The following is a 24315-nucleotide window of genomic DNA, read 5'->3' as shown; positions in this document are numbered from 1 at the left end:
TATTTTAAGACAGGATAATTTTATTTTGTTCTACTACACTGAGGAAAATCTCTGTATTTCATCTTTTTAGTTTTATTCCCCAAAGTGAGAAGTTTTAAAGCTTTGCAGAGTCTATGAGTACAGCTACAGCTTCAGGCTCCATTGTTACATTCCTGGAATATATAGTTACAAAAGTATAAATAATTATTAGAAACCAGGGAAGACAGGACTCTGGAGTTGGCTGTAACATTTGACTCTCCCTGTTCTCTCCTCCTGGATTTGGACACTTGGGAAAGGAAAAGGGGAGAGAGAATGAAAATGTCTAAAAATAATGCCTCTGCTTTGAGTCACCATCTAAAAACAATCTTCTTAAACTACCATAAACAGGGCCAGGCTGCTGTAATAGCGGACCAAATGTTCAGTTTATAATGCTTCTGTACAATTGCGTAAATATGTTAAACACTTTTGAATGTTCTTGTTATCTTAGTTAACAAAATTATACTATGAAATTCTATTTCTCAACATAGAGCTGGAATTTCAATCAATAAAAAGACATGCTGTCAAGGCAGACTGCACAAGATAAAATTAACATTAAAAAAAATCCTACATAAATGCTTTGAGGTGCACTAAACAAGACAGATAAAACTGTACAATACTGGAAACTGTGAGTTTCATAATAATTGTGAGCTTTAGAAAAGTCTCTATAGAATAAGTAGCATAGCCATACACAAATGTTCCTTTTAAAGGGTACTGGAGACTTAAAAAAATAAATATTTAAAACTATTCCTTAAATATATATTTTTGTCTAGGTACGGCTCCTGTTCAAAGTTATGTCTGGAATAAATGTTATGGCATGGAAAAAAAGTTTATACTTTACATTACAAAATCCAGTTTCTAGGCTCAAACTTCATTGACAAAATAAAATATACAATATAAATGTAAATATAAAAATAATAAAAGAAAATGACCTTTTCAAGCATATTATTTGTTTCGAGTCTTAAATCACAATGGGGTACAAACCATTTACTAACTCACTAATTCAGCATCAATCAGGCCTGTGCTGATGACACCTGGACTCCACTCTTTGTGCTGAATAAACAGTATAAGATTGTCCTCTCTCTGGGCTGGCAGGCTGTCTTCATTCACTCGATTCATTCGATGATTAAGTACCATCTATGTGCCTGTGACTGTCCAGTCACAGACCACAGTGAGAAGGCATTCCCTCGTGGCACTAACATGCGAGTGGGGGAGAGTCAAGTCATGAGATGATTCTAATAGGTTGGAATAAGTCTAAGACGGACGCCTAACGCCTGCTGGCAGAAAAAGGATCATTCTTGGGTTATGAAAGGAAGTGCGGTTTCTGAAGCAGTAGCCCGAACAAGGCAGTTATTACTCCAATTATGAATAGTGTGTTGGCAAGGAGAGACAATAAAACCTGGCATGGCACTGAGTGGGATATACTTTGTTCCCACTGAAAGATGCTGGCTTTGCTAAAGGAACTACTAGCAAACAGGAAGGATGGAACAAAGGACCAAAGATGTGAGAAGCAATACAATGAGGAAGAAGACCTTATCCCATTAAAATGACAACGCCTGTGTGGACGCTGTCCACACACTTATATGTGGACAGAAATACTAGACCAAGGAAACACCAGCGCGGCCTTCCAACTCGAATTCTGTAAAAGCCTTTAGAAAGTGGGAAAAAAGCAAATAGGATCAGTGTCTTTAAAGGGATTTAAACCCTTACCTTGTATTTTATTTAGGCCATGGATGCACTAGGATAATTTATAGGTCAATCAAAAGCTTGTGATTTTCATCTAGCGGGAACCAGTGAAGCAAAGCACAGCTGTGCTTTCTAGCGGAGGGCAGCGTGTGAAGTACCAGAAGACATAGATGTGAGTGGGGTAAAGACGACCGATGCCTCTTCCTCTCCAGATGGGGCTGGACACATGGACAAAAGCAGCAATTCCTGGGTCCTGAGCCTATTCTTCAACAAAGCAAGAAAGTTCTGGATGTAAGCTTCTCAGCACCTCTTTCAGAGTAAGGGCATTGTGGAAGCATTGCTGGTGTTGGATGGTGCTATTACAACAGCACTGTGGTGAACAAGCCCTCCTGATGCAGTTGCCGAAGCTCCTGGTTATATAAGGCAAGCCCACCAAACTCGCTAATGATAGCAAGCCCATGGGGCAAACATTATATGGCAACAGTCTTTAGGTGTTACATAAAAATATATTTTCTCAAGCACAAAACATACTTGTTAAAGGAAATTCTATGATGCCAATATGGGTGGGTGTTAAAATGTATAACGTTAAACAGTACCACCACAATAAATACACTGTCACTCATAAATCAGAAAGTCCTTTTAGTTTCTCATTCCTATGGGAACGTACACGAGGGAACGTGGCAGAAAGGCAGCGGTACCACTGCAGCTCTGGACAGGAGTGGTGTCATGAAAATCACCACTGCACTGCCCTACCGGCAACATGCCTCTGATCAAACAAGTTTATTCAGAAACGGAGTCACTAGAGTCCAGAAATGGAGTGTTTTCCTACAGTATCAATTCATTGACATTTTTAGTAGCAAAACCATTTCAACAAATAATATTTCAAGGAAGCCATGCTCACTCTGATCCGTCATAATGTTGAGAAGCATGGGTGTTGAAGAAGACAATGTACTTGGGACAGCAGTAGAGGTAGAAATTCCAGGAGGGGACACGAACCCACGTGGGGGACAAAAGAGCTTTCCACAGCAGAGAGCTGGTTTCTGGCATCTAAATAGGTTTATCTCAGTGATATTTTAAAATTCCTATTTTAGCTGTATATATTAATTTTTGTAACAGAGACGCAACCAAAGGAGAGACTAGCCTCATCCGTGTAAAACACTTTCCAACCCGCTCTCAAGGAGGGAGGAGGGACTAGCTTGGGAGGCTGTGGCTGTGGATCCCACTACTGAACAGTGGAAAAGCTCTGTGGAAACATCACGCAGGCAGTGATGAGATGCCGTAACGAGCGTTCCTGGGGCCGGGACTATTCAGGCGCATAAGTGCAGAATTCTGTCAAGTAAGGAGAACGGCACAAAGTGAGCTCCCACACTTTTTCGGGAAAGGGCTAAGAAAGGTCGTAGCTGCCTCTGTAAACCCTCCTGGACAATTTTATCTCATACCTGAAGAGCCTTATTTGTGTTGGTTGGTATTCAACAAGTTCTTAACTGTAATGATTAAAACTTAGAGAAATCAAGACTTGTATTGCTCATCGTAATTTTTCGTTTTCATAACTGATCTATAAATATATTAGGTACAGATGAAATTAGAAACGCACAGAAAGAGGAAAATAAAATTTTTGCAACTTCATTATTCAGAGTAACTACTATTAAGTGTTTTGGATGTATCTTTCTAGATTTACTTTCTATGTATAACTGGACATTTCTGCATATGCTGTTTTGTAATATGTAGCTTCTTTTTAACTTAATGATATATTGTGGTAATCTTCCCATGACAGTGAATATTCTTCTATGACATTTTTAATGACTGTATTATATTCTGCTATATATCTGGGTCACTTAAAAAAAATAAAAAAGGATAAATGCATAAATTATTCCACCAGAAAGCAAACTTGAGGGTTTTTGGGGGGGTGTTGGGGGGGTGTGGATAAGTGAGGGGATGTTACTAACTGTTGGGCCCAGAGGACTTTGGCATAATCTGGCCTGAGTCCTCAAGGTGTCATCTCTGCACCAGACTTTTTTTTTTTTTTTTAAATACAGGCAAATCTAATGTTTATTTTAGTCAATTCAGGCAGTCAATAATATGTATTCAACAGTCCTTAATACTAGGAATTCTGAGAAACTATAAAAAGCAATACATTTAACCAAATAACCAGAGTCATTTGTTTCTTTCAAGAAACTTAAATTTTTAACCTAATGATGAAGATATTATAGAGACAACTAGGTACACATGCAAACAATGGAACTATTACCCAGTGTTTACTAATAATATTGTCCCTGAGGTCTTTGTCAAAGGCTGTTAAGAATGAAGATTCGCTCTTTTTTCACTTCCGTTCATTCATTTAAACAGCATTTATTATTACCTGACATAAATCTCTTGTAAATGGGCAAATATGCCATGCATTATAATTCCTTTGTTCGTTCAAACATATGTTGAGACCCAGACACTAGGGCAAATACAAAATAAAGTAAGCTCTATTCCATTGGACCAGACTTAATGGCATCTCCTGGGAACTCGTAAGTCACTCAAATCCTCCATTCTAGACCTGCTCAACCAGAAACTCTAGGGGCGGGGCCCAGCAACTGGTATCCTGTAGGTCCTCCAGGTGATTCTGATAAGCGCTAGAGTTGGAAAGCATTTTACCCAGCTGAGCGATCTTAGAGAGGTAACTGATGTATTTACAGCGGCACAGCTAATTAGAGGAACGACTCATACACAGTTCTTCTAACTCCTAATCCAGTGCCTTCATTTCTGGCCACTGCAAAATGAAGACGCTGGTCTAGGGTATCCAAGAGTCCTTTAAAACAAACTTTTTTTTTTTTCTAGAAGACAACAAGATTGTCAAAACAAGGGAGAAAGAAACAAATTATGTCTAGACCAGTATCTTGATATTGATATAGATCGGGCCCAACATCTACAAAAGGAGGACTGAGTCCTTTTTGTTAGCTATCTAGAGACTGAAGGGGCCAAATCTCTCAAACTGACCCACTGTGTAAAGCTAGTCTAGTAAGAGTTGAGAGAATGGCTTTTTTGGGGGGTGGGGTGGGGTGGGAGGGAAGAGCTTCTGATATGCCCTGATATAGTTTTCTTTTCTAAATCTACTTAACATGGGCATCTTTAGCAAACTTATTTGGTTCAGGTAAAGAAAACTGTCACAAATTTGACTTCAGAATAAGCTGGTAAAGAAGAAATCTCCCATACATTGCTTGGAGTATGCCTATAAGACAGGATAGACATTCTAGAAAACAGTCTGGCAGTCTTTAAAAACTAAACATGTACATAATTACTGTATGACCCAGCAACTGCAGTCTTGGACCTTTATCCCAGAGAAATGAAAACTTTATGTTCACACAAACAGCTGTACATGAATGTTCATGGCAGCATCATTTTAAGAGCCCAAACCTGGAATCAGCCCAGATGAATGCTTACGGGTGGTACATCCACACTGTGGATGCCTGCTCCACACTGACAAGCAGCGAACTGTTGACACATGCAACAACCTGGAAGATTCACCAGGGAGTTACGCTAGGCTCAAAAGGTTACGTACTGTAAAGTTCCGTGTATACAACATTTTTGAAATGACAAAATTTCACAAACAGAGGACAAGGTAGTGGTTACCAGGGGTTGGGGATGGTGAGAGGAGGGAGGGTGTGATTATAAAAGGACAACAGGAGGGATCCTGGTGCCAACGGAACTGTTCAGTGTCCTGACTGTGGTGGATGCACAAAGAGACCCAGGTATACAATTACACGGAATGTCATACACTCGCACACACATACGCAAAGGAGTACAAATACAACCAGGGAAATCTGAGTAAGATGGGAGGACTGCACCATGTCGATACCCCAGTATCATAGTTCTGTAAAATGTTACCACTGGGGGAAACTGGGCAACGTGTGCAAGTGATCTTTCAAACTCTTTCTTACAGCTACGAGTGACTCTACCATTCTTTCACTAAAAATTTCGACTAAAATAATGCCACAATACTTTGCAAATGACCTTGTCTAGCTTACTCCAATCCAGTTACCTAGAGTGTCGCTCTGAGATGCATTATTCAAAGTCTTGTTCACACTGATGTTATGGTTAATATATCACTGTGATCCCATTTTCCTCAGTGGAATGACCTGAGTAAGCTGGTAGGTTAATTTTGGAATGAGTCCCGAAGCAGACGGCTACAGTGAGACACAACACCGTTATATTTAACACGGGTTGGGCTGACAGTCTGGCATTAAATGCTTAGGTTACACACCTGAAATCTTACGTTGTATATGAAGTACTTATTCTAAATAGTCCACTAAGCACAACTTTTTGTTTTTTTTATTGCCCTGGGGTAAATAATGAGAAAAAATTCTGGCATTTTTAAAACCCAGAATTGCTATAACAAATTTCCCAGACACATAAGAGGCACTGGACAAATATTTTTTTCAGACTGAATACATTAGATTATAACTCTAATTTTAATCTTAAAATTAACAGTATCTTACAAAAGATTTGGAGAAAGAGGAAAACAGAGAGCGTCTGTTTGTTTCTTGTAATTTGGTTAACTGTGAATTCACGTCCTTTTTTTTTAACCTACCAACGGAGACTTAATTTTTTTAATAGTTTGTATAAGCCCTTTAGTAAATGTTAATGTTTTTTATGCAGTGAAGAAATTAAGTGCATTATTTTTTTCCTGTTTCCCCAAAGACTCTAATATTATTATTATGTGGGTCTATTTCCATATGGTTTTAAGATGCATTTTTCTCATATTGATTATCACATGTGCATATTTTTTATATCATAATAAACATATTTAGGTGCTGCTCAGTAAGTCTTTTTTTTATTTAATTTTTTTTTTTTTTTTTTTTTTGGCGGTATGCGGGCCTCTCACTGTTGTGGCCTCTCCCCTTGCGGAGCACAGGCTCCGGACATGCAGCCTCAGCGGCCATGGCTCACGGGCCCAGCCACTCCGCGGCATGTGGGATCCTCCCGGACCGGGGCACGAACCCGCGTCCCCTGCATCAGCAGGCGGACTCTCAACCACTGCGCCACCAGGGAAGCCCCTCAGTAAGTCTTTATTCTTATTTTAATAGCTGCAAAACAGTCCATCATAACAATCTATTACAAATTTAAGTTGTTCCCAGGTTTGTTAATATCAAAAGTAATAATGGGGCTTCCCTGGTGGCGCAGTGGTTGGGAATCCGCCTGCCGATGCGGGGGACACGGGTTCGCGCCCCGGTCCGGGAAGATCCCACATGGCGCGGAGCGGCTGGGCCCATGAGCCATGGCCGCTGAGCCTGCGCGTCCGGAGCCTGTGCTCCGCAACGGGAGAGGCCACAACACTGAGAGGCCCACGTACCGCCAAAAAAAAAAAAAAAAAAAGTAATAATGAAGTAGTTACTATTGTGTTTATAATTTTTTTCAATTTTTAGAATATTCCCTTAGGATAGAGTCCCAGAAATGGGATTATTAGATTGAAATGTATGAGTATTAATCTAATTTGATACATATTTTTTCCAATGAGCTGTACCGACTGGTAATGCCACCAGCATCCTATCTTTTTTTTAAAAAATTAGTACTAATTTAATAAAAGGAAATGACATCTCATGCTTTTTGAATTTATTTAACTGCTATGAGTTTAAACATCCTCCCAAACGTTTGTTTAATAACATTCTCCCAAACGTTTGTTTAATAAACATTCTCCCAAACGTTTGTTTCTTGTAATTCGGTTAATCGTGAATTCACATCCTTTTTTTAAACCTACCAACAGGGGGCTTAATGTTTTTAATAGTTTGTATAAGCCCTTTAGTAAATGTTAATATGTTTTCTATGCAGTGAAGAAATTAAGTGCCAGGCAGCATCCCATTAAATCTTTATAAAATCCACTTGAATTAAATATCTAATTTAATTGTCTCTGGATTATAAATGAGGAACTGAGGTTCAGAGAAGCTGAGGAACTTCTGCTCACCGCTATAAGCTAGCAACAAGGCTGGGTGTGCAATCGGGTCTTTGTTTCCAAGCCTAGTATTCATTCCATCATCAAAGCTCCCTTCCATCTAATTATGGTGAGAGATAATTGCAAGTAACTTTAGTTGAAGAAAGAATCCATTATATTCCAATTTTAAAACAGATTTAGTAGCAGTTGAAATGATGCAGTCGCTCTTATTTGTTAAGCAGAAAGCAGATTACTTCTTTACGGTTAGATGTAAGGAGGAGAAAGAAAAAGACAGAAGAGCAAATTCAAGCCCTTCTTGTAAAAAGAAAATAATTCCTTGATTCGAAGAGAAAGCTTCCGGCAAGTGAGGAGAGCCTGCAGGATAAATGAGAAATCAGCCTGAAACCTCAGAAAGGAAGTTTTGTCTGTCAGTTTAGCAAGCAGGATAAGTTAACATTGGCATAGTTTAGTCAGTTCAGTAGAAAAGATTATGACTTGGAATAATCAAACAACAGTTAAGGTCTAGTGAGAAATGGATCACATAGGAACCAGATGCTTATTTTCTTTAGCCACTAACTCCTTAGACATTACTTTGAAAATATAATATTAAAGAGACATGAATCTTTAAAAAGGAAAGCATGCTAATATATCCGTTTTTAAATAAATACCATTTATTTCTTAAGCCTGTTATTTGGAGTTGCTGGAAATAAACAGGGCTTATAAAACTGTCATTTATTTGTTTTAAAGGAGGAGCATGAGGATGTTATAACTACAAAATGAAACAACAGTAAATGTGTGCGGAAGGCAGCACACTGAAGAGGACAATGCTTGGTGATTTTTTTGCTTGGAAAGTAAAGAGGGGCTCTTGTATATAGAACTGTTGGTGGAGCGTCTCCAAGTCAAGAACAGCTCAGTGTATGGGAAGAGAAAAGGGTACATACTCATCAAGGGCTCCCAGGGTTCAAAGTGGTAAGTTTTACACCTGCCATTCTAAGCTCCACGAGAAGCCAGAGGAAATTAGGTGGACACGAGGAGAGTGCAGACTGGTGAAGTCTAACAGATGTGGAAAGCTGGAGATAGAGTATATGAAGCTGAGAAGTAAAGACAGATTGGTGTGAGAAGGTGGTACTCTGTACAGAGAGCAAAGATTCAGACCAAGGGAAAGATGAGACTGAATCCCTTCCCTGACTCCTCCAAGCTGAGAGCCTCCTCTCCCTCCAGTTCTGCCCACCGGTGGCCGTGGGGACTAGTGGCAAAGGACATCAATGGCCTGGCAGGCCCTGGAATGGACAAGATCCTCAAAAACTGAAAGAGACGATTATTATTATTATAACTAGACGTTAATGTTTTATGTATTTTAAATATTGCTACAGATGCTGTTCGTGAATAAATTCATGCTTCTTTAATTATTTTTAAAGGAAGAGGCACAATTGGCTGATTGTGTATAAAAAACCTCCAAGGCTTACATAAGGCTTTCTCTCGCTTATACTATCCTATGACAATAGTATCTACCAGGGACAGGGACTGACATTGCACACATTACGTCTGAAGAAAAAACTGCAAACCTATGATGTCTGCACACGGAAGAATGTAGATGGCTTAGTGTAAAATATCACCAGCTACTAGAAAAATAACTCCGAGCCCAGAGGCCACTGACAGGATTGTGTAGAGAGGGTGTGTGTAACGGAAAGCACTCCAAGTGGTTCAAACCAGCACATCCTTGGTTAGAGACATAATTCATTCCATAGAAATTCAGTTCTGAACCCAGGATTATTGACTAAGCCATGGGTCTTTACTACATGAAACCATCTGGCTGAATTTACCAATAATTAGGCTTCTCCCCAAAATATCCGATTTATAACGTTAACTAGAAAGAAGAGTCTGACTGATTATTCATCAAGGCACTCTGTAAAGCAGCGGGAGTGAATGGATGGACCTAAACACGACTTATAACCACTCATCATTAGTGTATTACAACGTGGACTGGACTTTCCTGGCTTCTGGGGCATTGACTACTTGGAGATGACGAATGCTGAACTATATTTTGTTGGGAAATACCAGTAACCTTTAAAATCAGCTAACTGCCTTCAAATGCTGGCCTTCAGAGTTCACTACGAGTTCACCATGCCAGCTTCCCACAGAAATGCATGTTCTATGAGATGGTATCACAGATTGCCTGAAGAACTTGCATACTTCAGCATACTTCAATCAAGTAACAGCTGGCACAATTTATAGCTGAAAGAGGCTTCCTGGCTTTAGGAAAAAGACTGTATGTAATTTCCAGAGGCAACACAGTCAGGTTACCCAACCTCCGTGCCTGAGTTTCTTCATCTGTAAGATGGGGCTTCCCTCTTCCTCTGGTGGGTCAAGGATGGTAGGAGATACTGTGATGTCTGTGACTGGCCCCAAGGAGGTCCTCTCTTCCCCACACGGAGGATGAGGAAAGCTTATTCAGCCAAAAGCCTCCCTCCCCCTACCTAAATGGGGTCTGAGCATCGTGACTCACTGAGCTGCAAAACGAACATCAAATATCTACGGGTCTTTTACGACAAAGTGCGAAATAATTTTTTCAGGATTAGAGAAGTTCTGAGATGAGACCCAGAGACAATTTTGATCTGAGGAGAGGAAGGACTGGGAAGCCATGAGAAAATAACGTACTACATTCTGATGGGAAGTGGAGAAAATTTTGAAACTCATATATTGTTTCAGGTGTCTTTAACTCACCTAAACTGCTAAAAGGTGGTGAGCGTAAACAAGTATTCCACAGAGTCTGCTGTGTTCTCAGAACTAGTCCATTTGGTATTTTTAAAGACAAGACCTATAAACACTTGAAAAATGTTCTCTATTTTCTACTGGTTTAGGGGTAAAAAAAATTTCTTTGAAAAGAAAAAATGTATTTTTTAAAATTCCCCCGAATTTTCTTTGAGGTCATCTTTCTCAAGTATGAGAAATGAATGGAAAAGGAGAGTGGGCCCAGTTGGGGGTCCCTCAGTAGGGGTTTGGGGACAACCAAGAGCCCATATGAGATAAGCGTGCACGATCTCACTCCTTTTCTCGAGAACCCTTGGTTCATAACATTAGTGTGAAGCAAATGTGGAGAGAAGAATGTTGGGGACTGGTTACATCAGCCAGTTACTATCTTTTCATTTTGACAAACTTATGAACAAACCCATCAAGACAGGGCACCTCTTTGTAATGTACAAAAAATATTGAATCACTATGTTGTATGCCTGAAACTAATATAATATTGTAAGTCAATTTTACTTCAATTAATAAAAAAAGACAGGGCTCCTCACTCAAGTCCCATCACCCCCAGCGGTCACCTCTCCCTGTTCAAATTTCTGCCGGTTAATCCACGACACCAGTAATCTGCAGGGCACTTGGCTGTTTTTTGTTTGTTTTTAATTTATAAAAGATTTCAAATATTAACATATTTTCTAGTCAACAGAATAGTATAATAAAATCACAAATATTACCCAGAAACAATAATTACCAACTCATGGCCATTTTGTTTCATCCAAAGCCCTGCCACAGAACTCTTTTGAAGCAAATCCCAGACCTATTGTTTTGTATATAATTCAGTGTGTGTCTCTGAAAGAGAAGGACTGGGATAAAAATAAAACCACAATGCCATGACCACATCTAAAACATTAATAATAATTCCTTAACATAATTAAATATCCATTCAGCGATCAAGTTTCCCCAACTAGCTCATAAAATTTTTGAACAGCTGGTGTTTGTTCAAATCAGAATCGAAACATGTCTAAGTAGTGTTACAATGGATTCATATGTCTTTTAAGTTTCTTTTAAATCATAAGTTTCTCCTCTTTTTTCTCCCTTTGATTTTTATGTTTTGAAGAAATCAGATCTTTTGTCTGCCGGGTTTTCCATAGACTGGAATGTGGTGAGTGTTTGTGTTTTTAGTGTCACTATAAACTCATGGATTTAAAATACATCTGATATGCTTTAATCCACTACAGTCTTTATTTGTATTAATGCTCACATCATCCCATCTTTGTCAGCGAGAATCTCTTCAACTCAGAGCCTAAGTCCTGAGGACATGATCTTAATAGTTTATATTGTTTTTTTGTTTGTTGGTTGGGTTGGTTGGTTGCTTTGCTTTCTGGTAGGATGGGACTCAGCCTCATCTTATCCCAGACATGGAATCAGCCATTCTCCGGAGAAGCCTAGGTCCTTCAGTGAGGAATGGTATTTGGAGATAAGAACTTGAGCGCCTTACTGCTTCCAAAGTTCCTTGGACACGTTACCTCATGTGTACACATATATACCCGCTACCCACCTCTGGGGGCCACCATGTTCCCTTTTCAAAGTGCATTCAGACCCTATTCAGAAACCAGGTCCTCAACTACTCAGAGATGAACCTTTTTGTCTGGTTACCTAAGGAGGACAGGTTAGAAAAATACCACCTTAGCAACAGAGAGAGAAACTGAAACCAAAGAAAGATCATGAGTCCCTTCCTTTTCCACTGGAACTGAAAGGAAATAGTTAAGTTCTGTTATCAGAACTTAGATGGAAAAAGGAATCTTTCTAGATAGAGAACTTAATTTTTTTTTTTTTAACTAGGTAAAGACCTTCCTGTATGAGTAAAAGAAAAATGCTTCCAGAAAAAGGCTGATCAAGGAGGTCCCTTGGGCATGGAATAATAAAGGTGACTCACTGCCTTGCATGGACAGGTCCCTGCTGTTAATTTGTTTGTCAAAGCTGTGGAAGAATGAGGGGGTGGAGTCTGAGCACTGGAAGACCGTCCCAAAGACAATAAAAGTCGTTTTGTAAACTTGTCTGGCTAATTAGGAACAGTATTTCTGCCCTCACTAAAGGAAAATACCCTATAACCCTCACAGTATGTCTGGAACAGAGGAAAAAAATGAAAAAATGGAAGGGCACGCTTCACAGTAATTTTGATAATTTAGAGCAAACTTATTCAGATGGCAAAATGTTTCCCAGCCCCTCAGCAGCAGCAGCAGGTTCCTGTAAAACCTGAACCTATTATCGGCGGTGGGGTCTGGAGGGAGTGTAATGGGGACTCCTCCAAATCAACCATAAAAAGTCTCACAACAGACACTTCACAAAAGAATGTAAATAACCAAAAAGCACCAGGGAGATGCAAATAAAAATCATAATGAGATGCCCACCAGAAGAGCTAAAATAAAAACCACTGGCAACACCAAATGATGACGCCGTTGATGATGATACGGAACAACAGCAATGCTCGTACACAGCTGCTGGGAGTGTAAAATGGCATAACCACTTTGCAGAAGCGTCTGGCGGTTTCTTAAAAGTTAAACGCACGTTTACCCTACAACCCGGCAATTCCATTCCTAGATATCTACTGAGAGAAATTGAAAACATGTCCACAAAGAGCCTTTATCAGACTGTTCACAGCAACCTTATCAAGACAGCCCTCAATCAGAAACAGCCCAGGTATCCATCAAGAGCAGAATGTATTAACAAATTGTGGTTTTTTCATTCAATGGACCACTGTTGTGCAATAAAAAGAAGAGTGAACCACTGACAAATGCAATAATGTGGAGAAACTGCAAACACATCATGTTAAGTAAAAGAGACTAGACCCAAAAAAAGAGTATACACTACACGATTTAATTTATACAAAGTCCAAATATAGGCAAAATGGATCTATGATGATAGAAATGAGAGACACTGGTTTCGGGGGAGGGAGGATTAATAAAAAGGCCTGAAGGGAACTTTCTGGAGGAATGGATATGATCTATACCTTCTTTCTGGATGGTAGTTACATGGGTGTATGTACAGCAGTGGTTCTCAACCACGGGTGGTTTTGCTACCCAGGGGACATGTGGCAATGCCTGCAGACACTTTTGATTGTCACCCCCCAGGAGGGGATGCTACTGGCATTTAGTGACTAGAGGTCACGGATTAACAGACAGCTCCCTACAAGAAAGAATTATCTATTCCAAAATATCAACTGTGCCAAGGCTGAGAAACCTAGTGTATATACAGTTGTCAAAACTCATCAAACTGAACAACTAAAATCTGAACATCCTATTGAATGTTAATTATTAGCAAAAGAAAGAAACAAAAAAGAGCTCAATAACCTCTCTCCTCACCCCAAAATATAGGTGAAGGACGAGACTGGGGGAAAAAAAATTTCACATTTCAATTCTGTGAGTTCAACTGCTCAAAAAACACATTTCAACATCCAAATCATGCTCAGTTAATGTTGATTGAAAGTTTAAAATCTTGGGCAAACTTCCAGTTCCGCATGTAAGGAGCTTGGAAGTTGCCATTCCATCCTAACAAGTAAAAAGCTGAACAGACTGAAGAATCAACAGCTCTTGGATCCGTAAGGGAGAGGAGGACACAGGGCAAACCGAGACTGGAGAGACAGGACAAGGCGGGGATTCAAGGCTTACTGGAGGAGAGGTTTACTAGAGGGAGCCACAGCCAAGGTAGGAAACCTGGGCTGTAATTGACAAACCGCTGGAGGCTCAGTGTGCACCGGTCTGAGAGTGAAAAACTGCAAGGGGATCCAGTTATGATGGGTCCCACAGTTGTGTGAGATTTACCTCCAGAGGCTCGACCCAGGTTCTCACAGTAAATACGGGAGAAGAATCCCCTTGAGCTTCCAGAGAGGGGAGGGGAAAAGGAACCATTTTGAAATATGCCAGAGCCCTCTGCTCTTAACAAGGTTTGCCCTCGGGGGGCGGGGGGGCGGGGGACAACTAGTTAACCAGAATCTAACCGGCTGGGCGTTATTAGAGCCTAACTGACCTGGGGGAAAGGGAAATGACCAACTCCAGCCCAACCTGGCCGTCCCGTACCACAGAAGGGGGGAGAAAAAAAATTAAAACTTGATATAAAAACGTCCAAAAAAATTATACCGGGGGAAAGATGGACGGAGTATGGGCAGTCCTCTCCACAACTCTCCCTTCAAACACACCCTTCCTATCTCCCCTCTCCCACTGGTAAAACTCACACCGTGGGCTACTCCACTTAAAACTTCCTGAAGGAATTACGTTTGGGCCTCAGGGAAATGTTGATATGGTTGTGCACAGACAGCCCTGGGTGATAAAAACAGTGGGGGTCAGGGAGCCCGCCTGGCCCCCTTCAGCCTCAGCATCTAATCACCCAACCCAGACTCCACGCTCTTCCCGCCCATGGTTCTGAGCTCACGAACGTCACGGGACGCAGCCGCAGGGCGAGCCAGGCGTGGAGCTGGGTGAGGGCTTCCCGCCATCGCACAGGTCACAGTAACAAGCTGGCAGCTGATTTCCACGGTTCTCCCTGAATCTCAGGAAATTGCTGGTACAAAGTAAAAAGTTGTGCTTAAGTGGAAAAAGAAATGGATCCGGAAGTGCTATGCCGTGAACTAGTTTATGGTACGGGTGCTGTTACCTCCGATGTTTGTAGAAAACAAGTAGCTCATGACTCAGGTTACTAAAGTTGAATTTCAAAAACATTTTTTCCCTCGGGGGGAGTCTGAACTGTATACAATTAGCCTTCGTGCCAGTGAGTTTCATTCCCTACTGCTTACAGTAGCACCCAGAATACATTTTACACTAAAGCCTGGAGGCAGCCCTGAGTCGGCTGTGCCATTACCTGTACACCTAAGCCAATCAAGAGACAGATTACTCAGAAATGCCTCTGGTGGAGATGCTGCAGAGCTCCTTCAACATTCTGGCCTTCTCCCAGACCAAGAACTTTTCCCTCAAGTTTGAATTAACTGACTTTTAACAGAAGCATGCACGTCTACTTCCCTTCCCTTTATGCAGGAGGAAGTAGCTGCTTCGACTTCTGGCCGGGCGAACGAGAACTCCCAAGTTGGAAAAACTGCCCTCAAGGACTGTATCCCTCACTCACTCTCAGAAGCCTGAAGTTCTGTGCTTGTCTCTAACCTTCGCGTTGATTCTCCAGGAGGCGAGCTCTCTGAGCAATGAAGCCCATTAGCCAAATTCTTTTGGAAACCTGACAGCCTCACACTGAGCCCTGGTTCCTGTGGGCACATCTGCTGCCCAGCAGGGGAGTGAAATTGGATGTGTTTTAGACGCACATCTAAAGAGAGTTTTAGACGTGGTAGGTGGTGGACAAGAAAGGCACCTTTACACTTTGGCCACCATCTCTGACATATTCAAATACTCCAGCTTTACCACCATCCATTCAATACTTGAACTGCTGATTCCAGGGAGCTACTTCGTAGGGTGGGATTCACAAAAGAGGCCCCAGTGATTTTTAATTCCCAAACCTTGCATGCAACACAGCTCCATGGAATGTTCAACAGCCCTTGCCCATGCACAGGGACACTGGGGGTGGGGGGGGGGGAGATGGGGGGGGACCACATGCCTCTTCTTGCTGACACTTGGTGTTTTCGTTTTCCCAGTAAAAACCATTTTTATCCACCCACCCTCCACCCCATAAAAGGCAAACCTGCAATGTGGGATAGTAATGTCTTATCTAAATTTCTGTCTATCCCTCCATGGGGTCTTGCACACAGGAGGCTTTCAATAAATATTTGTTGGCTGAAATGAATAAATGATTGAATTAATGAGTTACGTAACTAGATTCCAGGCTAAGTTCTTTTCTATGGAGGTGTCAAAAAAAAATGTTTAATAGGATGGAGCTAAAAACAGAGTGGGAATTTTGATATTTTCAACTCTAACACTTCCACGCTACTGGGCAAAGCCTCACCCTGGCCCAAATGGGACTTGGCTTAGAAAACATTGCTTACAGCTTTGCCCAGCACTGCTTCACAGCCTCAAGGTTGAGACCGAGGGGCAGAGACCCTCATTGCCCTTCCCAGCTCTGTGAAGAGGTAACTATCAGAAGGTAGGGGCCTGGGGATTCCATGGTGATTTTGTTTCCTACAAAAGTTGCTTGTTGGGGTAACGTAAGAATCTAAGAATTAGAATGGGGTGATAACCATTTTCATGATGAAAACACAAACTTAAAGACAACCTCAATCATCAAGTGATTTAAAATGTAAAAACTTAGTCGGGTGGTGACATTGACAAGGTGAAGATGTTCCAAGTGTGATTCTGAACATTGAGGCACCGTCTGGGTCTCAACAATGACCATGAGGCCCTACTGTATAGCACAGGGAACCCTTCTCCATACTCTGTAATGACCTATATGGGAAAAGAATCTAAAACAGAGTGGATATATGTATATGTATAACTGATTCACTTTGCTGTACAGAAGAAACTAATACAACATTGTAAATCAACTCTACTCCAATAAAATTATGACAGACAAACAAAAAACAATGATCGTGGCTCACCAAGTTTACATGGGTTTGCTTTCCATGCACATTTTGTGTCATCCTCGTCTAACTCAAAAGATCTAATCCCACAAGATCACCTATAATTAGTGATGATGCACTCTTAGAAGACAAATATAGACACCCGAGGTGATGCATCAGCGGTCTTAAAATAATTAATGCTTATCCGCACAAGGCCACCTACACCAAGGCACTTGGGAACAGTTCACCATAGCCATGTCATAGAAGGATGGCAAAATCATTTTTCTTACCTGCAGAAGTAGGTCACAGCAAGAGCCTTTGGCAAAGGAACCACAGTGGACACTGAATGGGTTTTGTGACACAATCTCTTCATTTTTCATCTCAATGCAAGACTTAATCGTTGGTTCACTGTACTCGCCAATCATCTCCCTCCATGGTAACAGGACCAGAATGAGGCTTGGAAGTGCAGTATTTGGGGACACAGCAAAAAGCCCCATTACCAGAATACTGCTCCTACGTTGAATAACCAGAGCTCAAGCATTTCAGGCAGCCACTGGGTTTTGTTGTTTTATTTCCAATATGAAAATAAAACCGATCATCATAAACCAGCACACCGATCCGGAGTCTGAGCTAGGCAGTACAGAAGCACAGAGGCTAAAGGTTACAGCATTTCACACAGAAACCTTTTAAACTCCGCATACGGCCCCCATGTGGGACATTTTATTTCTTTTGAGACTTCTATTTAAACTCAACCATTCAGACTTTCCAAAAACAACGTGAGTTATGTGCATTTCACTAGTGCTACTGCCTTCTAAATAACGAATGCCTTTCCCAGTGAGGATGAAGAAGGTAGAGAAAAGAGGTAGACAGTAGCAAGAAGGGGAACCATGACATTCGCAAGTACTGTGTGATCTCAGGAAAGCTCATCAGAGGGGCTGAAACGCACCTCATCTAAAGCTTTGTCCTGTCATCCCTCAGAAAGGCTCAACCTGCTTCCTGTACCAGCAGCTTCTCCCTGGCTAATGCTGTGTCTCCTGACCATCAGGCACTTGTGTTCAGACTAACTGACGGTGGACTTTCTTCCTGGGGCACGGACAAACTGTCTCTAGGACACCAGGCTTCTCTGCTAACTCTGTGGTCTTATCAACTTACCTTTTTTCTTTTTTTTTTTTAATTGAAGTATAGGTGATGTACAATATTATGAAAGTTGCAGGTGTACAATATACTCACAATTTTTAAAGGCTATATCCCATTTATAGTTATTATAAAATATTGGCTATATTCCCTGTGTTGTAAATATATCCGTGTAGCTTATTTTATACAGAATAGTTTGTACCTGTTAATCCCCTCCCCCTATATCACCCCTCCCGCCACTGGTAACCACTAGTTTGTTCTCTATATCTGTGAGTCTGCCTCGTTTTTGTTATATTCACCATGTTGTTGTATTTTTACCTGTCTTTAAAGGGATGTGCTCTGAAGTTCTGGTAAGGGCTAGAACCCATTCTTTGGCTCCAATTCAGAGTTACTCATTTCGTACAGTCCTTCCTCCCCGCCCCCCCCCCAAACGCACTAAAAAGCTTTCCTCTGTCATTTTTCTCCCCCTTACTTTCTTCTTGCTCAGAGCAATCCTATTTCATTTTTCACAGAAGATGATTTTCTGTGTTCGCTTTATCATTTTTACCCCCTCAGTGTCATTAATGACCTTCGAGCTATTAATAACCTTCAGTTATTCTATGGTTTTTCCTTCCACCTTCATCCTTATTTTGCCCCCATTTCAGAGCTGAAGGACAACTGTAGAACGAGTAAATTTTAAAGTTGTGTCACGGTTCCCCCAGGGACAGTCTCCTTCCTTGCGCTATTAAGTTGGAAAATGGCTTTTTAGAAAAAATCAAGGTTTTTGTCACAGAGCAGGTGCAATCATTACAATGTGAAATTAGTCCTTTTTCCAGTGAAAGTGGTGCAATACTACACTTGTAACTGCACAAAGAGATTTAGGAAATGGAATATAAAAAAAACCTATCAAGAGCTTTAGAGGGTTATGTGCAAAGTTATATGATATTTTGTTCCTGCAATATAGACAATAAAGCCATGCCGCTGTGGAATGCCAAAGTTTTGCTTTCTGGATTCACTAATGCAAAATCAGTTCATTTAAACTTTGGAGAATGACCTGCTTCTCATTCATGCACACATCCATGTCGTCTCTGTTCCCCATGTTCACTGGGCTCCTCCAATGTGCCAGGCAGAGTGATGAATTTTTAAAAAGCAAAAGAACAAAAATAAATCTTTTTTATCCTGAAAAGCATGTCGACGGTTATCCTCTATTCTAGGCAAGTCGCTCACTTCAAAAATTATCTCATAAGTTGTATGTACTTGCAGAAAATGAGGCGGCACGGTAATAATAAACCTGCCTGCAGGCAGATTCACTGAGGCAGATGTGGTTTTACAGCACTCTGTAAAACCCATGACTGTTTCACTAGTTAATAACTGGCAGCCCAGTGGGCTTGGACCACAGTGGGAGAAAGGCAACCAGGCCTTGGAGTCTTGCTCTGTGGTTTGCTGCTTGTCTGGCTTTGACTTAGCCTCTCTGAGCCTCAGTTTCCTCCTGTGAAAAACAGGACCAACTGCACCAGTTTCCAAAGAGTGGTTCTTAGGATTGACTGAGATAAAATGCACAAGGCTTCTATTACTGTGCCTGTCGCAAAGTCGATGCTCCATACATTACAGTTTTAGCAGCATCATTATGACTGGAGTTTACAGCAGGGCAGACATGACAGCCCTAAATCAAGGCATTCTTTTTTTCTCAGAAGGAGAATGACAGGGCTAATTTCAAGGAGGCAGAGTAGACAGGTTGAAAATTAGGGTCTACCTCGTCCTAGCCCTGCCCCACTTCTCTGAGTTGGGCACCTACGTACCCCAATTACTCATTATCTCCACGAATGCCCTTCTGCATCAGCATCCCAGTCACTGACCCCTCCCTTTCACCACGATCTTTTCCTCTATCTAGCCCAAACTTATTGAGAGATAGCTTAACTCAGGGAAGTAGCTGACCACTTTAAATGAGTCAAAGAAAAGGAAGAGGGGGCTTCCCTGGTGGTGCAGTGGTTGAGAGTCCGCCTGCCGATGCAGGGGACACGGGTTCGTGCCCCAGTCCGGGAAGATCCCACATGCTGCGGAGCGGCCGGGCCCGTGAGCCATGGCCGCTGAGCCTGCGCATCCGGAGCCTGTGCACCGCAACGGGAGAGGCCACAACAGTGAGAGGCCCGCGTACAGCAAAAAAAAAAAAAAAAAAAAAAAAAGGGAAGAAAATAAATCAATTTTCTTTTTGTTTGTGATGGAGATGACCGAAGAGGTACAGAAGGACACAGAGATAACTGGACTAAAAAAAATAAATAAATAAGGGACTTAATGATCCAAACTTAACAACAGAAACTGATGCTTGCTTGCGGAGAGGCCTATCGATTTCATGTGTTCGCCTCAATTTGGCTCACAGAATTATAGAACACTAGAGCTGGAAAAGATCTCAAAAATCATTCAGTCAAACCCCATCCTTTTAGAGCTAAAGAAACTGAGGCCCAAAGAAGTCTTATAAGATGTGTTGAAGGCAACCCAGCTCATCGCTGCAGACCTACAACTAGACTAGGTTTCTTACAGTTTCATTCCAAACAGAATTTCAAATGATTTGGGTGTAGTGTGTTTAGGTGGTTGAGGTTATCATATTTTGTCTCGTTTGTTTGTTGCTATTGTCTTCACTTAGCATGAAAAAGATGCAGTCTGACTGGATAAGTCTGGACTGGTGGGATTTACTTTAAGTGCCCAGTGATGGTGGTGGAGTGGTCCGTGAATGCCCTGAAATTGCAGGCAGAATTATACGTGGATGGACATTTTTCTAGGAATAGGGTAAGAAGCTTTAACACGCTCTCAAAGGTGCCAGCGAGCAAAACAAAGTTAAGCGAGTGGACTGGGCAGAGAAGAGAGTGGTGAGCCCAGTGTTTCCACGCTCTGCAGGTAGGGTGCTTCCAGTGCGGACCTGGGGGGTGCGGGAGGGGTAGGGAGAAGCTGGCTGGCAGAGCAGACTCCGCCGTCCACCTTGGCGTCAAGCAGTGTGGCTCTACCTCCTACCTTCTTTCGAAATTCATGTTCTGCTCAGTTTGCTGAAAGAAAGCCTTCTGCTGCTGGGAGTAGGGAGACTGAAAACCACTGTTACAGCACGCCTATAAAATCTCAGCGAAGGTGTGAGTTCCTGTCCATAATAATTTACAGCATTCCGCCAAGAGCGCCCCTTCTCCTGACTGTCTCTGTTGCTGTTCTTTTACTCTCATGTTTAACAATCAAGATGATAGATACCTCTTGCCTTCTCAACATCTTCATGAGTTCCCACCGGTGACAAGAAAATAAGGGCCAGGCATTGCAAGTGGCTAGAAAAAAAGAGCCTGAGTCCACCTTTTCTCGTTCTGAGAGGATAATGGAAATTACTTTTTCTGTTTCTCTGGCATCTCACAGGCTGATCTGCGTCCCAAAGGCCTAGGTGCTGCTATAGATGCATCAGAATCCCTGAGGGATTGTCCACCTTTTTCTTTTTTTATCACCAGAGAAATGCTCTCCCCTCCATTTTTCTCAGACAATAAAGAGTTGAGGGCATATATTTACAAACAAGAAGTTTTAAGTTTTATAGCACGTTCATTAACTTGAATTATGGATGGGGAAAAATGAGAGCTAGTAAAAAGCAATAACGTTTAGAAAGCAATATATTTGGTCATTTTCACCCCAAATTAGAACTTCATGCCCCTAAGACACAAGTCTAGATAATGTTGTTTGTGTTGCATTAACCTTAAGCTATAATAGGGCAAGAGCAGATTACAGGAGATCACAACAAAATAGTTATAACATTAGCAGCAGCTAGCAGGAATATTGTGGCAAGCAATCACTCTTAAAGATTCAGTTATAAACACCAGGATCACGGTCTGGGCCTGTGTGAGTTTCTACGATATTCGAGTACAAATATATGACTTCAAAAATAAGTATCATACTGAAAACTGACCACCCGGAAGACGTTTTTATATTTGAGGTTTGATGTTTCTCTTCTTCTGGTTTTACCCCCTGACTTCATGTGTTGATGAAGGTTGGCAGAGCCTGGGGTTGGAGGGGTACTTAGCAATCAGCTGGTTCACTCTCTCTCTCCCATTCTCCCCAAGTCTAACCATTTCTACTACTCCATATGGCCCCTCCCCTATTAGAATTTTGAAAGCTATTCTCTCATTGAATAGCTGGGCAGACACCCAGCAATGTTCCGGGCATTGTGAATTATATCATACAAGTATAAGATGATGTTCCTGTTTTCAAGGAATTTATCATCTCACTGGAAACCTTGGAAGTACATTTAAGCAGCTGTCATACTAAGTGACAGCAGCCAGAGCAGGAAGTGATGAAAACGCAGGAGTTAATCTTATTGTCTTCTGTGGGATCCTTTACAGTACCTAATATCAGGTTTATAACGTGGCTTGTTGAACCAGAGTGGTACAGACAACAGAGCACTGGGCTGGGAGATAAGGGGACGCGTCTCCGAGAGTAACAGAAGTCGATGTGTAGAATTAGAAACAGAGGGAATAGTCCCAGGGATAAACGTAACAACCATTTATTCAGCATTTATTTTTTTCCAAGTACTTCTCATATACTCATTGACTTTATAATTACAATACCCATAAAGTAATACTATTAATATACAGATGAAGAGACAGAGGCTAAGGGGGGTCCTATAGTCAGCATGTGGAGGGGTTGAACTTTCACACCACACCTGTCTGATTTCTAAGCCCATGCTTAAAAATGCATCTCGACTCCTAAGTCCTATCATTTCCGAGATTCCGTGTCTTAAATATGTAGTATTTGATATCTTATTTAATTATGAAATACAGCAAAGCTCATAAAGTATTCAGACATTACTGCAGAAATTTTACTGATATCTAAGCATGTAATGATGTTCTAGTCCTCACATTAATATACCTTAAAGGCTTTTAATGTAGCATCCTTAAGATAACAACAAACCCTCCACAAATCCAAACTGTTTCTGCTGGTTATATGCATGACTGAACTGCTATGGTTACAAGGTTTTTAAAAGTCACTTTACAAATGAGAAAATGATGGCATCAGGTATTAAGAAACACACCTGAGTTTATGTGATGAAGTTCAAAAGAAGACCGAAGCATCTTCCAGAACAGATTCCTAGTTTAGCTTAGCTGAAGGTCCACGGAAGCATAAGGTTGGGTGTAACAAGATATAAACCAGTGCACTGTCTTCTTTGCTGCTATGGATTCATTCGTGAAAGAATTATAAGACAGTTTTCACTCTCCTCGACTTCCCTCATGCATAGACAGAGCAGAGAGACCCTAGTGAGCATGACTCTGGACCTTCCTTACTCCCCCTTGAGGCTCACGCTTCCAGAGGCCAGGGGAGTGGGCAGCCCCACAAGGAGAAAGTAGAATTCTTAAGATGTAAGTCAGGGGAGGGGGTGGGTTAAGTTCCAAAATGGTGGCGACTCCTGCTCTTCATATAGTTCCTGGCTGTACAAGTGTCAGGATCTAGGAGGGCAGATGAATCTAAGGTCAAGGTCCTGAGTGGAGGTCCCAGAAGCAGCAGCACGGGTCTCAATGACTAGCCTGGCACAGAGGGAGTCAAAACCCCAGGGAAACCATTCTTCCGGATTTGGGCAGAGTGTCTTGCCAGGAATCTTTTCCCTTGATTTTCTTGGACTGATAAAGATTGGTTACTTGTAAGGGAATCAATCGACTGATTACTTTAGGAGAGAGAAAACTTGCCTGAGAAGAACAAGCAGACACTGTAGTTTCAACGTCTATCCCCAAAATGGCAAACAGGAAGCAACGTCTCACACACAAAAGTTCACTATAAACATTCACTATCTGAGAAGAGAGTACTTCAAACATCACCATATGAAATTACTAAGAAAAGTCTCATTTTCCAAGTCTGATTCCTAACATTAAGGCTCCACTGCTAAAAAAACAAGTATATAAATTTTTTTAAAAAACATACTCACAGAGAGAACTACTATATATTAACACTATAACCAAATACCACACGGTTGGCTGGAGTCATGGGAGAGAAGTGTTCTGGGATGAATTATGGAACAAAGGGGATCCGCGTCTAGCAACTAATCTCTAAAGTCCTTCGCCAAAGTTTTCCCTTCTCATCCAGGCTGACAGATGCATTTTGGGGATATCCAGAAAACCCTTAGGAGGAATTCTAAGAGTAATTTTTCCCAGAGGAGGCAGAGTAGTTAAGAAGGCAAGGTGAATTGCCTGCAGTACTCCTTTGATAAGCTTCTCTGTTCAGCATGGTAACAGCGTGCTGGTCTGCAGCAACACAATTTAAGATATATTACACATTTTGCTGCCCTTGAAAACAGCAATGCACCAAGCCTAAAAAGATTTCATCAGGCACAATTTAACCTTTGCCTGATGAT

General features: G+C 41.4%; 1 pseudogene; it reads right to left on the bottom strand.

The window, feature by feature from the left end:
* Nucleotides 1-2955: 2955 nt before the first annotated feature.
* The window catches only part of LOC136131901 (cytosol aminopeptidase-like), a 46679-nt pseudogene continuing 25319 nt past the window's right edge, over nt 2956-24315 (bottom strand).

This window comes from Phocoena phocoena, chromosome 12 (genome assembly GCF_963924675.1).
Source record: "Phocoena phocoena chromosome 12, mPhoPho1.1, whole genome shotgun sequence".
In the NCBI taxonomy this organism is placed as follows: Eukaryota; Metazoa; Chordata; class Mammalia; order Artiodactyla; family Phocoenidae; genus Phocoena; species Phocoena phocoena.
The sequence above is the reverse complement of the archived record's forward strand: the minus strand, read 5'-3'. Positions and strand labels throughout refer to the sequence as shown.